The following is a 14,372-nucleotide window of genomic DNA, read 5'->3' as shown; positions in this document are numbered from 1 at the left end:
TATATATATATATATATATATATGTACTAGTATGGATACCCAGCGTTGCCAGGGTCGACATAAAGTTCGGTTTCGACATATATATATATATATATATATGCATATATATTTATGCATATATATATATAAACATATACGTACACACAACTACGTACATATATACGCATATCCATATACATTTACACACAGATATACAGACGCAAATATATATATATATATTTTTTTACAAGGTGGTCACCACTTACAAGGCCCGGAAGCCACTCAGGGATAAGGGTTATTGTAAGTACAGTACGTTAGTGTGGATATTTAAAGTGTCTACTTAAGGGGGCGGTTCATCAGGAATTTGTTTACGTTGGACTTGAAGACATCCAAGTTGTAGTCAGAAGGGAAGCAGGCAGAGTGAACGGAGTTCCACAGGTGTGCAGTTCTAAGAAATAAGCTTTGCTCATGGAATCAACGTTTTGATTTAGGCACACATAAAGAGTGGGGAAAGTTTTTGACAGTGGATTTCAGCTAGACGGGTGTTTTTTGTAAACGATTGGCGAGGTGGGACCAGAGATTGGAGTTCAGACGAGCACCTGCCATGGAAATAACGATAAAACAAAGATAGGCTTGCAACGTCTCTTCTGTGGGAGAGAGGTTGCAGGGAAGGGAAAAGGGCATCCTCCACTAAACCACGAAGTCTATTTTGTACTCTGTCAAGGCAGGATAGGCTGTTTTTAGCAGCTCCTGCCCAGATATGGCAGCAGTATTCCATCCTTGGACGTACTTGGCTTTTATATAGATAGAGAATTGCATCAGTAGTGAGATATCTTCTGGAGCGGTAGAAGGATCCCACCAGCGACCTTGCCAACAGACTTGATGTACGTGTTCCATTTCAGATCAGGGTGAAGGTCAAGCCCAGAAGCTTGTCAAAACACACATTATATATATATATATATATATATATATATATGAACATGAAAATACAGTAGAACCCCATAATACGGTGGCCCTAGGATACCGTATTTTCAGGTTAACATATGGAATACAATGTTTTTTTGGCCCTTGATTATGGCATTTTCCCCGCCTTACGGTGTAATAATCATGGTTTTTACTTTTATCCATATGTATTATATACTGTACTTTATTTTATTACTAATTTTAAATACTTTAATCTGGGGTTCTACTGTATATACACATATGCATGCATCTACACACATACATAAACATATAGGGAGATAGGCAGAATGGGTGAATGATAGATATACTATCGGATGAACAAATACTCAGATGGCAGTGAACAGAGGGCAACAAATCAAAAGGTTCTGTCGTTGCATTTTTCTTGTCAAAATGAAGTCCTATAGAAGATTAAAATGGCGTCGAGACACTTCCACAGTTGATATCCAAAATGACTTTGTTTAGTGTTTGTAATACAAAGAATCTGTACGGTGAAGAAGAGGCGACTTCATGACGTTAAGTAATGCGTCCGGGGGAGAAAAGACCGAGAATGGTGGTTGATAAGGGTGAGGAAAAGCGAAAGGTGCTGAAGACGCGGTGGAAATCTTCCTTGAAGCCGCCATTCTTCAGGCAAAACGTATCTCCAACACTCGATTAAATAATACTGTTCGTCAACATCATCTGTTGACAGCGAGGATGGAAAAACGGAGACGTCGCAATTGTTTCGCGCCTATACTGACTCGTCGGATGGACGCCGACTTGCGACGTTTCTGTCTTGGGATCTTCGTCCGAAGCTCTGTCGGTTGGACTTTAGTTTGAAACTAGCAGAGTTATCCGATGTTGCCTGAGTTAGAACTAACCTATTACTATTAAAACGTCTAGCTTTCTACCTCTCCCTATTCGTCTCTTTTTCACTCCTCCTTCGTTTTACATACTCCTCTACCCAATCCCTGTGAGCTCTCTCTACGTACTAGAAAGTTACTTACGCCTAAAGTATCCTGTACCTCTACAAGTCAACCATTCGTCCGTGCATAGAATAATGTTGTCACGTTTGAGTTGGTGCATTTGCTACTAGTCTCTCACTCTTGGAGAGGATTCAAAATAATCTCCAATTAGTAGGTCCCGAAGTGTCAGCTAGGCTTCAGTCCCATCGACGAAATATTGCATCCTTCTGCCTGTTTTACAATATTTTTATTATAGGTGCTTTGAGGAACGTAAATTACCCCTAAAACTCCGATAAGCAGTAAAATCTCACCTCTACACAGCTTGATATTACCCAGCTCTTTTAAATAGGAGGGAGTGTTAGGGTCGGACTAATTCTGGGTTTCCCATCTAATCAATGCTTGCTTACTACGTCATACTCTGATTCGCTTTGATTGGCTAATTGGTCGGCTCATCTATGCATATTAATTAGGTGATTTTCCGTCAGTAATCCAACATTTTCATTATCCGGTTCTCTCATACTAGCCAACATCCCGGCCGTGACCCTTAAGGCTTCTTCTAGACTAAACATGGCTAGATACTCAAAACAACCACATTAAAAAAGAATATTGTTTAAGTTCTCAAAATAAATTTTCTTCCCTTTACAAAGAAAATGTATTTCATATCTGCGTTCAAGCCGTAATCTCTTTTTTTTTCAACTAGCAGGGTTGCCTGGAAATACTCTGTGAATCGTTACATAGATTAAAAAACGCTCTAATTCAGCTCTCCTTAGCCCTCCTCTCGGGCAATTCTTGGCCATGATAGCTGGTTGAGTCATAAAATATACACATAGAAAACTTTTCTTTTTATTCTAGATTACCAGACGAATGCGCTGGTCTTTCCATTCAAAATATGTACATAATAATATTGAAAAAAAAAAAACGCTCAGAGTAATTTTTTTCTAAAGTTTATATTCTTTGCCGGGGGCAGTGCTGATCATTACCAAATTTGTGGACTTAGGTGTTTTTAAACTTTTAGCTGGACATATAAACAAATAAACTCAAAGAAAATTCTCCTTTTTATAATAGATAGCCGTAAAACTTTTTATAATAGATAGCCGTAAAACTTTTTATAATAGATAGCCGTAAAACGTTTTATAACAGATAGCCGTAAAACTTTTTTATAATAGATGTAAAATCTGCATAAACATTACATTTTAATTAATGCAGCTTTCTCATTTAGTGTAAACAAAAATACCATAGACATTAAACGTAACGTTAAATTACTTTTAAAAAATGAAGTAGAAAACCCGAAAGAAACTGTAACATGTGCATGTGGGTATTATTGTTAAACTTCTTGTGGTAATAAAAGTACTAAGGCTTATATCGTTTAGGCACATATAAAGAGTGGGAGAACTTATTGATAGTGGTTTCAGTTAGACGAGTATTTTTAGTGACTTTCGAGACCATAGATTGGAGCTCAGACGAGCACTTGCCATGAAAATAACGATAAAGCAGAGACAGGCTCGCAACTGTGAGTTTCCTCTTTTTGGTCATTGTTTCGAATCAGTGAAAACAAAATTATTGAGAAAGAGAACGCCACTCTAATAAAAGTCGACAGATGGATTATCTCCCTTTCATCGCTGAAATTTCATGGGTGTACCATATTTGTTGTTTTTATTCTGCAATTAGAGGCTCCCCGATGTTACTAAATTCCATCCTTGGTCTACTTAGTAATTTTACTTTTTCTTTTTTTTAGATTATGGGCTGCCTCCTTAGGTCGCCTGACCCTCCAGCTTCCATCCCTGTCAATTATTCTGACGTCTTTCCAAAAGGGGGTACCTTTTACTTTTCATATGTGATCAGCTAGTATTTTTATTAGATTTGCCATGCTTTAGTTCCAAAAAACGTGTTTGCCACATTTTCATCACTAAACGCGCAGATTAAATGGCCGCATATCTTGAATCTCTGTTCTTGTCCGCTCGCTATCAACACGTTTTTGACGTAGAGTCGAGTTTCAATTTGGTGCCAACCTGGCGATACACGCTCCGACTGCGATCTTCTTGCTTCTTGCGAGAGTGAATAGATTCTTATTAGGCGCCGACTTCGACTGATGTATGGCTTAATGGGAACAAAATGCAGTTACACCCTTTCTCTTCCGCCACCCTGGGTCAGTGAACAACATTAGTGTCAGAAAACGAGCAAAATATTCGGTGCAAATGCGGAACTATATTTTGGGTAAAACGTTCGATTTATGAATGGAAACCGGATATTTCATGGTTGTTTGGCAGTTACTATAACTCGTGTTTTACGTAAAGCATTAAAGACACGCCTTATATATCTATATCTCGTTAAACGTAAGTACAACTGGCATCTCAGATGTTTATTTGTCTACCTATTCAATGAGTTAAGTATTACACAGACGCATATATATATTTGTGTGTGTGTGTGTGTTTTGTTTTTGCAATACTTGTTTTGAAATGAATTATACGAAAGTACATTTTTACTTTTATTCCAAGGATGGAGTAATGTTGCCACATCTGGGCAGGAGCTGTTAGAAAGGACTTGTCCTGTCTTGATAGAGTTCAAAATAGACTTCGTGGCCTCGTAAAGATGCCTTTTTTCTCTATCCTTTGGGGCTCAAATCAAGTTATTAAATTAGATCCATGTCCAAGGAACCTATACATAAAATTTCAAGTGTTTAGACCAAAAATTGTCGGAAGAGGAATGTAGAGTTCTGAAAGGTCAAATCGTTTAACTTTGACCCCTTAACAGCCAAATCTCTAGCCGAAAACCGACCCCAAAGATTCTCCCAAATCTCAATACCCTGTATATCAAATTTCGAATCTGTAGACATAAAATTGACAGAGTTATTGCGTAAGGAAATGTACACAGACACGTTCAGTTTATAGATATATAGATATATATATATAGATAGATTTAACAAAAATATATACGTATACATAATATATATGAAAACAATTTTGTGTTTCCTGTAAACATTTTACGCAAATATTACGCGATTATAAATCATGTAGAATATCTGCATGAATATAATTACACGTAATAGTTAACTAAAGATGATCATCCCATAAGAAAACCGAAAAAACTAATAGGGAATTAATTAAAATGGATGTTTAAAACAATACGCAAATTAGCAAGATCTTAGGCTAGTGAATGCAATTCCACAACCCATATATTTTTAAATAAATAGAAAAAAGGCTTGCTTTTTTCGGGTCGAGATGAAAGTGCAGCATCTGTTCTGCAGATGCTGCACTTAAGATAATTTGTACCAGTCAATGGAGGGGAAACCCTCTATACTGGGACAATTATTATTTTTGGTAACCAGAGTGTCCCCTTTTGGCCTACTTTTAGGGGAGCTGGTTTTTACCCCACATTAAAAACGGCCTTGTGCCTAATTTGCTTTCGTGGAGAAGCAAATAAATACATTAAATAAATAGAAAAGAGGGGTTTTAATATGAATAACAATACACACAAAAGAAAAATGAATTTATAGGAGTATATATATATATATATATATATATATATATATATATATATATATATATATATATATGTGTGTGTATATTTCTGTAAAGTCTGAGAAGGCTACATGACGGCCAAAAAACGGCCACGTAGCTGAAACAATAATGTAACTGAAAAAGAAAAAACGGTAATAAAAATAAAACGTATATATATATATATATGTATATATATATATGTGTGTGTATGTGTGTGTGTGTGTGTTGAGATAGATAAAGTAAAGTATAAGACAGAGAAAGTGTGTGAGAGGGGGATAGGGCGAGAGAGTGAGCGAGAGAAAAAGGTAGCGATAGATGTATAGATAGATTATTCAAATATTATTTTGGTGCACACCTTTGGTGAATATAATCCCCATGTGAATGAATAACATGTTGCAAAACCTTGGCGCATGTCCTACACTAGTCAGGAATGATTCTTTGTGGGATTTTAGCAAATTTCTCATTAATTTCTTCTTCGGAGCTTCCAAATAAATATAGTAGAAAGGTGAGACTTTATACTCAAAATATCTTGATCTCATTGGTTGATTTTAAACCTTTTAGTGCTTTCCACACATTCGGTTCATATTTAAGGTCTTCGCCATGTCTCTTGCAGATTTTCTTGATTTGAATAGCTCTGCAATGACAATTCTTTTAGCTAAATCATTTGTTATAAGTAATCTCAAAGCTAAATTTTATACATATTCACCTGAAAAAGATAACAATTCATGAAAATTCATTAAATATAGATAATAATAGAAAGTTGTACGGGTAAATATTGAACCAACTATATATATATATATATATATATATATATATATGCATATATATATACATATATATGTATATATATCTATATATATATATATGTCTATATATATATGTATATATGTATATATATATATATATATATATATATATATCGTGTTATATCGATTTCTGTTTCTATATGTACGTATATAGTTATCCCTCAATATTTATGAAATGGGAATTGAATCCGATAAATATGTAACCAGAAAATGTTTTATTCAACAGCAATACATTTTGAAAAATATTTTTTTTTTCGTCCTTGAAGAACGAATTCCGTTATGCCCCCGCCGGGCTTCAGTCAAGACGTTAATAACAAAAAGTCGTGATGTTACGGTAGGAATTGAGACCCTCCTCAATATGAATGCCATTTTAAGGTGAGGTTGTTTTACAAAACATATCAAATACCCAAGCATTGTGAATTCGTTCGAATAAAATCAGTAAAAGAATGCTTTAGGGTATCCTCTCTCACACGCTTCTCTCTATCTCTCTCATTCACCCCCCTCTCTCTCTCTCTCTCAATCTTTCTCTCTTTCTCTAAGTCTTTTAAAATATATATCATGCTTATGTGTATACATAATCTTATATATTGCTAAATATATGCTTATGCCTACGAATTCTACATATTTGTATATATAGTAACCCATATATATATATATATATATATATATATATGTTCCGTAATATGTTGCTATATAGTCATGGGCATGCTCCGGTCAGCTAGTTACCAGTAACTAGAGACCTCTTAAGACGATACATCTAGGACAAAAGCAAAGTTTTTAATCTGCATATATATATATATATATATATATATACATATATATATATATACTTTTATTTCTCTTTCTCTATTTATATATATATAAGGAGAAAAAGAAATAGAGAAAGAGAAATAAAAGTATATATATATATATATATATAAATTAAAAAAATATGAAAAAATATATTTTTTATGTTATTGCTCTGTTTACCACATTGAGCTCTCATACCCGGATTTCCTCCTGGAATTATTCCATTATAACACTATATATATATATATATATATATATATATATATATATATATATATGCAGATTGAAAACTTTGCTTTTGTCCAAGATGTATCGTCTTAAGAGGTCTCTAGTTACTGGTAACTAGCTGACCGGAGCATGCCCATGACTATATAGCAACATATTACGGAACATATATATATATATATATATATATATAAACTAATTTATATGGTCGCGAGAGTGAACATGCTAATGTTTAGGACAAATTGTCGGGTAAAGCCACCTTCCTGCTAGGCAAGATAATAAATTAGTTCTATTTATTTAAAATAAAATATTGAAACATTTGAAGAGAGGGGAAGTGTCATTTGATATATATACTCCAGACATTAAAATAAGAACAGAAGAGAAAACAAAAAGGGAAAAAGGAACGTACTGTACTTACAATAACCCTTATCCCTGAGTGGCTTCCGGGCCTTGATAAGTGGTGACCACCTTGTAAACAAAAAAAAGAGGGGAGCGAGGTACTAGGAAATAACAAGACGATTATGTGAAAAAGTGAAATGGGGGTAAGTAGTTCACAGACGAGGGAGGGGGTGTATAGAAACAAAACAGATTGTGTTGGGGAAGGGTTGAAGATATCGGTGGGAAAAGTGAAGAAAATTTACATGGGAATAAATGCTCGTTAAGAAGTACATGTGTTACTAATTGTTTTAAAGTAGAATCTTCCTAATAAGGCGTAAGGGGAGATTCCATAAGCATATATAATGCAGTATAATTTTTAAGATTAAAAATATTCGTATGTAGATGCTAAAAGTTAGTTTATTTAAAAGTTAAGTCATAAAAGAACTATATTTTTTTTTTCGATTTTCACCCCAAACAAGGTACAGTGCCATTTGAAGTAGGGGGCTACTATCGGGAAAAAATTTTGCAGGGATACTATGTAGGGAGTTGAGCAGCGAGATGCCCGTTCACATTGCACTTGAACTTCTGCATGTAAGTACTGTTGAGAAAGCTGAATCCCTGAAGGCAATTCCAAAGTCTATCAGTTTTGGGGAAGAAACTATTAGAGTAGATGGCTTTCTTACATCTAGGGAGCTTTACAGTGTAGTGGTAGGATTTTGCTGCGGTTTGTCGGGGGTAGTTACGTCTAAAAGGTACAAGGGCTTGTAATTCGGCGAAGCATTCCCCATTAAAATACTTGTAGAAAAGGCAGTAATGCAACATTAGGTCGATGGGACAGAGGTTGAATATTGAATGACATTTTAGGACGTATCAGGTTGGTGACTATTTTTTGAACCTGTCGAGCAGCGAGAGACTAGTAGCAGATGCACCAGCCCAAATGCGACAACAGTACTCCATACATGGGCGAATAGTTGTCTTGTAGAGATACAGCATACTTTCAGGCGTAAGTAGCCTTCTATCATCCTTACCAATGCTCTTAATGTAATTGTTCCAACTTATGTTCCTTGTGAACGTTAGGCAGAGGAGATACAAAATTAGGTTTGCATTTAATTTTTCATCATTACTAATAACAGAAACAATAATAGAATAATAAAATAATAATAAAAAAGCTCTTTCGACTTCAGTGAGTATCTTTTGGCATTTTATGTAAACTATCCGGAAAGTATTCAGCATAAATATCAATTTAATTAATATTGATGTTCAAAATTATTGATTTAAGTGACGGAAATAGGAACTGGTTTATTTATTTAAGAATGAACTGAAAGGAAGTCACCTGCTCTGCTATGTCAGCAAAACGTAAAAGATGTAATTGATCAGAAGAGTTCGATTTTCAAAATCTATCAGATAAATTTCTGTAGAAAACATATCCAATATCACTGCCAGAAATATAAATTACTTCAGTGTGAAATTTGCAATGGATAGGCTCAGCCGTTTCGGAACATTTTGGGAATGGAACTCACACTCACATGAACTGACTTTTATATAATTGTAGAGATAGAGAGATTAAAAGGACGCAGTATAAAACCCATTATCGCCGATGCGTTAATTTTATCACTTAATACGATCGACTTAGAATAAGATAATTTTAACGGTAGCGATTCCAATATATTTGGCCGAGATTTCATATTCCGCCAAAACTCATAAACACAAAACTCACACGTCGTAAAGCAATAGACGTCATCTTAATTAAAAAAGAAAACAATGATTTTCGTTTTCTAGCTGACCTTTGCTTTGTTTGTTGGTTTTGAAGAAACTATTGATTCCCTAAAGCCTCGTGGACAGTTTTTACACACGCGAACTGACGACAGGCTTCCCCTGAGTAAAAGCAAAACAACTCGTGTACAAATAAAGTATTTCTTATGGACGATCTTTTGTAAATATATGATGTATTGTAGAGTGCGTAGCATAATAGACAAAAACACGCCTTTCAACCTTGTTATTAGCAAACATTTCTTCATCTATATATAATGAAGGTCAACTGTAATATTGTCCACTAAATGAAGTACGTGGTATTATTCAGTTATAAACTAGATTTTTTTTTCTGGCGGTTGAAGGTTTAATCGTTAGTGCATGCCACACTGAAAACACAATTGCGAATTACTTATATCTCCTACCCAATCATCAATGAAATAACGAGAGCATGCTAGTCCAGTGAAGAAACAAAAACAAGAACTTTCTGAATTTTAGAGGATAAAAATATTTTGCCATGTCTAGCATGAGGCATGGTTTAATATTCTTTTCGTCAACAGACACCCTCCTTTATATTCGTCAACTGTATTCATGTGTACTACCTTTTCTTTATCCCTCCTCTCTTCCTTCCTTCCTTCCTCTCCCTATCAACCAATTTACAATCCCCTCCCTTTATATATATATATCTATATCTAATCTCTTTCTTCTCAATTTTATACATCCTTCCGCTTAGCAATTTTTTTATCCCCCTCTCTGCAGTTAAGTTTATTTGCCCTCCCATTTTAAATGTTTAATTTAAATACATTAAAATATTAAACTTTGTCACACGCTAGACATGGAAAAATATTTTTCTTCACTTAAAATAAAAAAGTTTTTAGTTTTCATTTTTTTTCCTTACCTGAGGAGATCAATAATGATCGAAACGGTCTGCACATCGTAGCAGGAGATGACTACATTTACATTAAAAAAATAATAAAATACATATAAGTTGCTCCCCTGATTTAGCAGTATCAACGACCCTTGTGGGAATTCAATGATTCATATCTTTTGAATATTTTTCAACCTGGAATATATATATATATATATATATATATATATATATACCGTTAAAAACAACAACAACACATCTAATTTATAAGCGATAAAAATAAACAGTAAAGTCATCTAGGATTTCGCGGCGGAACTGTGATAAACTTGGCCTGGAGTTTAATTCCTAGAAACAATCAAGCTACGCTCATGAGAGGTAGTTACCTTGAAAAACGCGTGTACGTAGATCACTGTTTTTAAAATAATAAAAATAAATAATAATGTTATATAAGTCCAAATAAATTATGGGCAACTTTCTAAGTAAATAAAAATAGGCTTCGATGCGAGGTAACGATTTATCCGTATTTATCGTTAAAAACAACAACAAGAAGTCTTAGAATGAGCATGAAACGTTGATGAATATATAACTTGGTGTGTTCCTTTTTCATCTCTTTCTCTCTGACTATCTATCTGTCTGTCTGTCTCTCGCTCATAATGTCCCCCTCTTTCTCTCTCTCTCTCTATATATATATATATAATTATATATATATATATATATAGAGAGAGAGAGAGAGAAAGAGAGAAAGAAAGAGAGAGAGAGGGACAGAGCATCCAATTTATTGCAAGTAGGATGCCTTTCTACCCTTATAGAACCAATAAACTACCTAAACCTATAACCTGTAAGATCAAGGTGCAGAACGTCTGCTCAATTCGTTCGTATACTTTGCTCTCGCGCTTTTCCCGCTATTTTCTCCGATTGGAGATGAACGTCTGCTCATATTTTGATATCTACCTAAATTGGCTGCTTTAAATGTAAAAGAAACCGAGCTCACAATTAAATTTTTATCTTTAGCTCAACATTATCGAAGCAATTGTCGTCGCATTCCAAAACACATGCCTACGTACTCTTCGTCCACTCATGGATATAATTTTGGATAAATATGGAGAGATATGAAAGAAACCTTTTCTTTGTTTAATTAAATTGGTGGAATGAGATATTAGAGCGGATTCGGTTATTATTATTATTATTTGGACTCATAAGGAGTTCTCCCACACTCGTCAAGTTAGAGATTTTGTGTGTGCTCTTTCTCCATAACGCTTTACATAACACTTGATTGTTCAGGATTGCTATGTCTTGTATCTGGTCCAGTTGATAGGTCTTTATTTGGTTGGGATCATAATAAATAAACGTTGTTTCAGATCAGATCCTTAGTTGTCATGTGATTTTGTTTCTGTTTCTTTAGTTCAAATATTTTTAAGAAAAACTATTCAATTATAACTAAAATAAGGATCTTCATTAGTTTCGTAAAAATACGAAATATTTTCACATTTTTATCGTTATGAAATTAGTGTTTTATTCGAGCGACTCTGGCGATTAATCATTAAAGGATTTCGTTTAACTTGAAATTCACCTTGAAATTCTTATTTGGAATTGAGGTATGTTTTAAATGAACTCAATTAAATCTTTTAATCTAGCTTTCATAAAGTTATCTATGTATGTCTCTCGGTCTCTTTAATAAATGAAAATTCAACTCATTCAGAGCAAGAATACTTTGCTCTTGTTTTATCGATTTTAGATACCCGTAAGAACACATCGTAAAAATATACGCACATGAGAAACCAAAACAATGGATACCTATTCTTCTGGATTATCAATAAAAATTATATATAAGTAAATACACTTGTTATTCTCGTTACGCAGAAAGAATGTCTTCATACGTTTTTCATATATTAACTACTTTTCTTTCTGTTATGGTTTTCGTAATATATCGAGAAATACCGACTTATTGTTGAACGATTTGAATGTATTTAAACGAACACTTTTTCATTTGTAAGTTTAAGTAAATGGTAATTGTAAACGTCCGTACTGAGAATTGAAGCATCGATTTCTAGAAGAGCGTCGCTTAGAACTGAATTATTTAGTACTTTATTCATGATGCAACGGGTTCAATATAAAGATTCCATGTTTTGCTTAGCAATATACACGAAATTTCCATCACAATTTGTCCTCGTGCATAAGCGTATGGCTTTTTTCTTTCTTTATGCATATGTCTCTCTGTACTCTCTATGCACAAAAATGCACGATTGCTGGACAGAAGTCCTTGCAAAATACTGTATGTTTGATTTTCTGCTAGTGAAAATACTTTTGATTTTTGGCGAAGAGACTTCAATAACAACACCTTTCTGTAACTATCCATTCTGAATTGGATAATATACAAGTAACGAAACTTATTATTCTTCATTCTGCAAAACGAAGAATGCCTTAGCAGTTTAAAAAATTCAGATAGAAATAAATCGAGACAAAGCTCATTAATTCTAATATCGATTTCATGTTGTGCCTTAAAATATACTGATACGAAAGCTTTATTATATTATTGTCTGGTCTGCATATAATTGTAAATGTTATTTCCTATAGTTTGTTTTTCAGTCTCTCTTTTCGCGCCCCTGTATCATCGTTCTTTGCCTCTCCCTCACACGTTTTTCTTGCATCCACGTATTTCTTTCTCTCTTTCTAAGAATGTGTATTTATATATTTGTCTCCTATCACGCGACGACCATCTATCTGCCTTTCTCTCTCCCTCAATTACGCTTTCTCTCTCCCCCCACTCTCATTCGCTTACTTTCTTACTATTTCTCTCGCCCACTTTCTTTTTTCTTTCACCTGTACTCTCTTTCACTGCCTCTTTCACTCACTCTCTCTCTCTCTCACTCTCTCTCTTAATCACTCTATCTGACTCATTCTTTCTCTTACTCTGTTTACACACGCACTCTTTCTCACTCATTCTCCCTCTATCTCTCTCTCTTCGTGTCAGCAAGAGTAAACGTGATGAAGCATTGTTTTTGACAAGTCGAGTGTTTCTCCCACGCGCTTGTATCGGACCAGCTGAGTCTCATTAGAGCGTGTTGCCCCCCGAGAGAACGGCCTGATTTGTGACTCAACTTCAAATCAAAGACACCTTCTCCTTGCTCCAAATGAATTCGACTTGACATCTGCTGAATATATTAGCAACACATCAAGCAACATGTAAGAAAGTGCTTTCAATAACTTTCCAGACTTTTCGCGTATGAGCATTGTATTGATAGTACACCCATAATAATCTAGTCGCAATTGTTATACTATTCAAACAATATCTGGAAGATCCATAGAAGTCCTCTAGTGCGAGCATGTTAATGATCCTCGTCATAGCCTTTTTCATCTCCTTAAAAGTCTCATAATAACAGCCTCTAAGGTTTTCGTAAGCTTAGGGAATAGCATAAATCAACAGGAAGAAAAGTTTAAGCAATAGTAAGGATAAAAAACTGTCTTTATGTCCAATTTGGTCAAATAGTGTGTGACAAGGGTAAAGTCTTGGACTGGTGACTTCGCGAAAATTTTCCCTATCTTCAGTTCCTCGTTAAAAATTGTGTGTACAGTTCCAACACTGACACCAAACTGTGCACTTATTGTCTCTATAGACACACGAAGGTCCTTATTCATGAAATTCTTTATTTGGCCAATCAACTCGGTGTTTTGATTTCCTTTGTCTTACCATATCTCTCATAATCTATCACAGCCTCCTTGCCTTCCTTGAATCTCTTATGCCACTTAAAAATTGATGTTCTTATAATTCAAGATGCTCCAAAAGCAGTCTGAAGCATTCTATATGTTTTTCTGGTATTTTTCCCATGTTCAAAACGGAAGGAAGGAAGATAGGCATGACAGGAAAAGTGATGTATGGTGTGTGTGTGTGTGTGTGTGTGTGTGTGTGTGTGTGTGTGTGTGTGTGTGTGTGTGTGTGTTTGTGATGTATGGCAGGTGTGTATGTGAGGGATGTGTGTGTGAGTGTACATGCATATTTAGCAGAAAATGTTTTGGAAAAAACTTCTGAAAAGGCGAAGATCATGTTTAAACCGAACACACAATCCTACATATATAAAGATGCAACAACGAAAGAGTATAAAGAAAACATGCAATAAGAATACTATAAAAATATAGTCTAAAATAATAAAAAATATATAATATATAATGTATAATAATG

The sequence above is a fragment of the Euprymna scolopes genome, chromosome 23 (genome assembly GCF_053919585.1).
Source record: "Euprymna scolopes isolate OS-2025 chromosome 23, ASM5391958v1, whole genome shotgun sequence".
NCBI lineage: Eukaryota > Metazoa > Mollusca > Cephalopoda > Sepiida > Sepiolidae > Euprymna > Euprymna scolopes.
Note: the sequence above shows the minus strand (reverse complement) of the source record.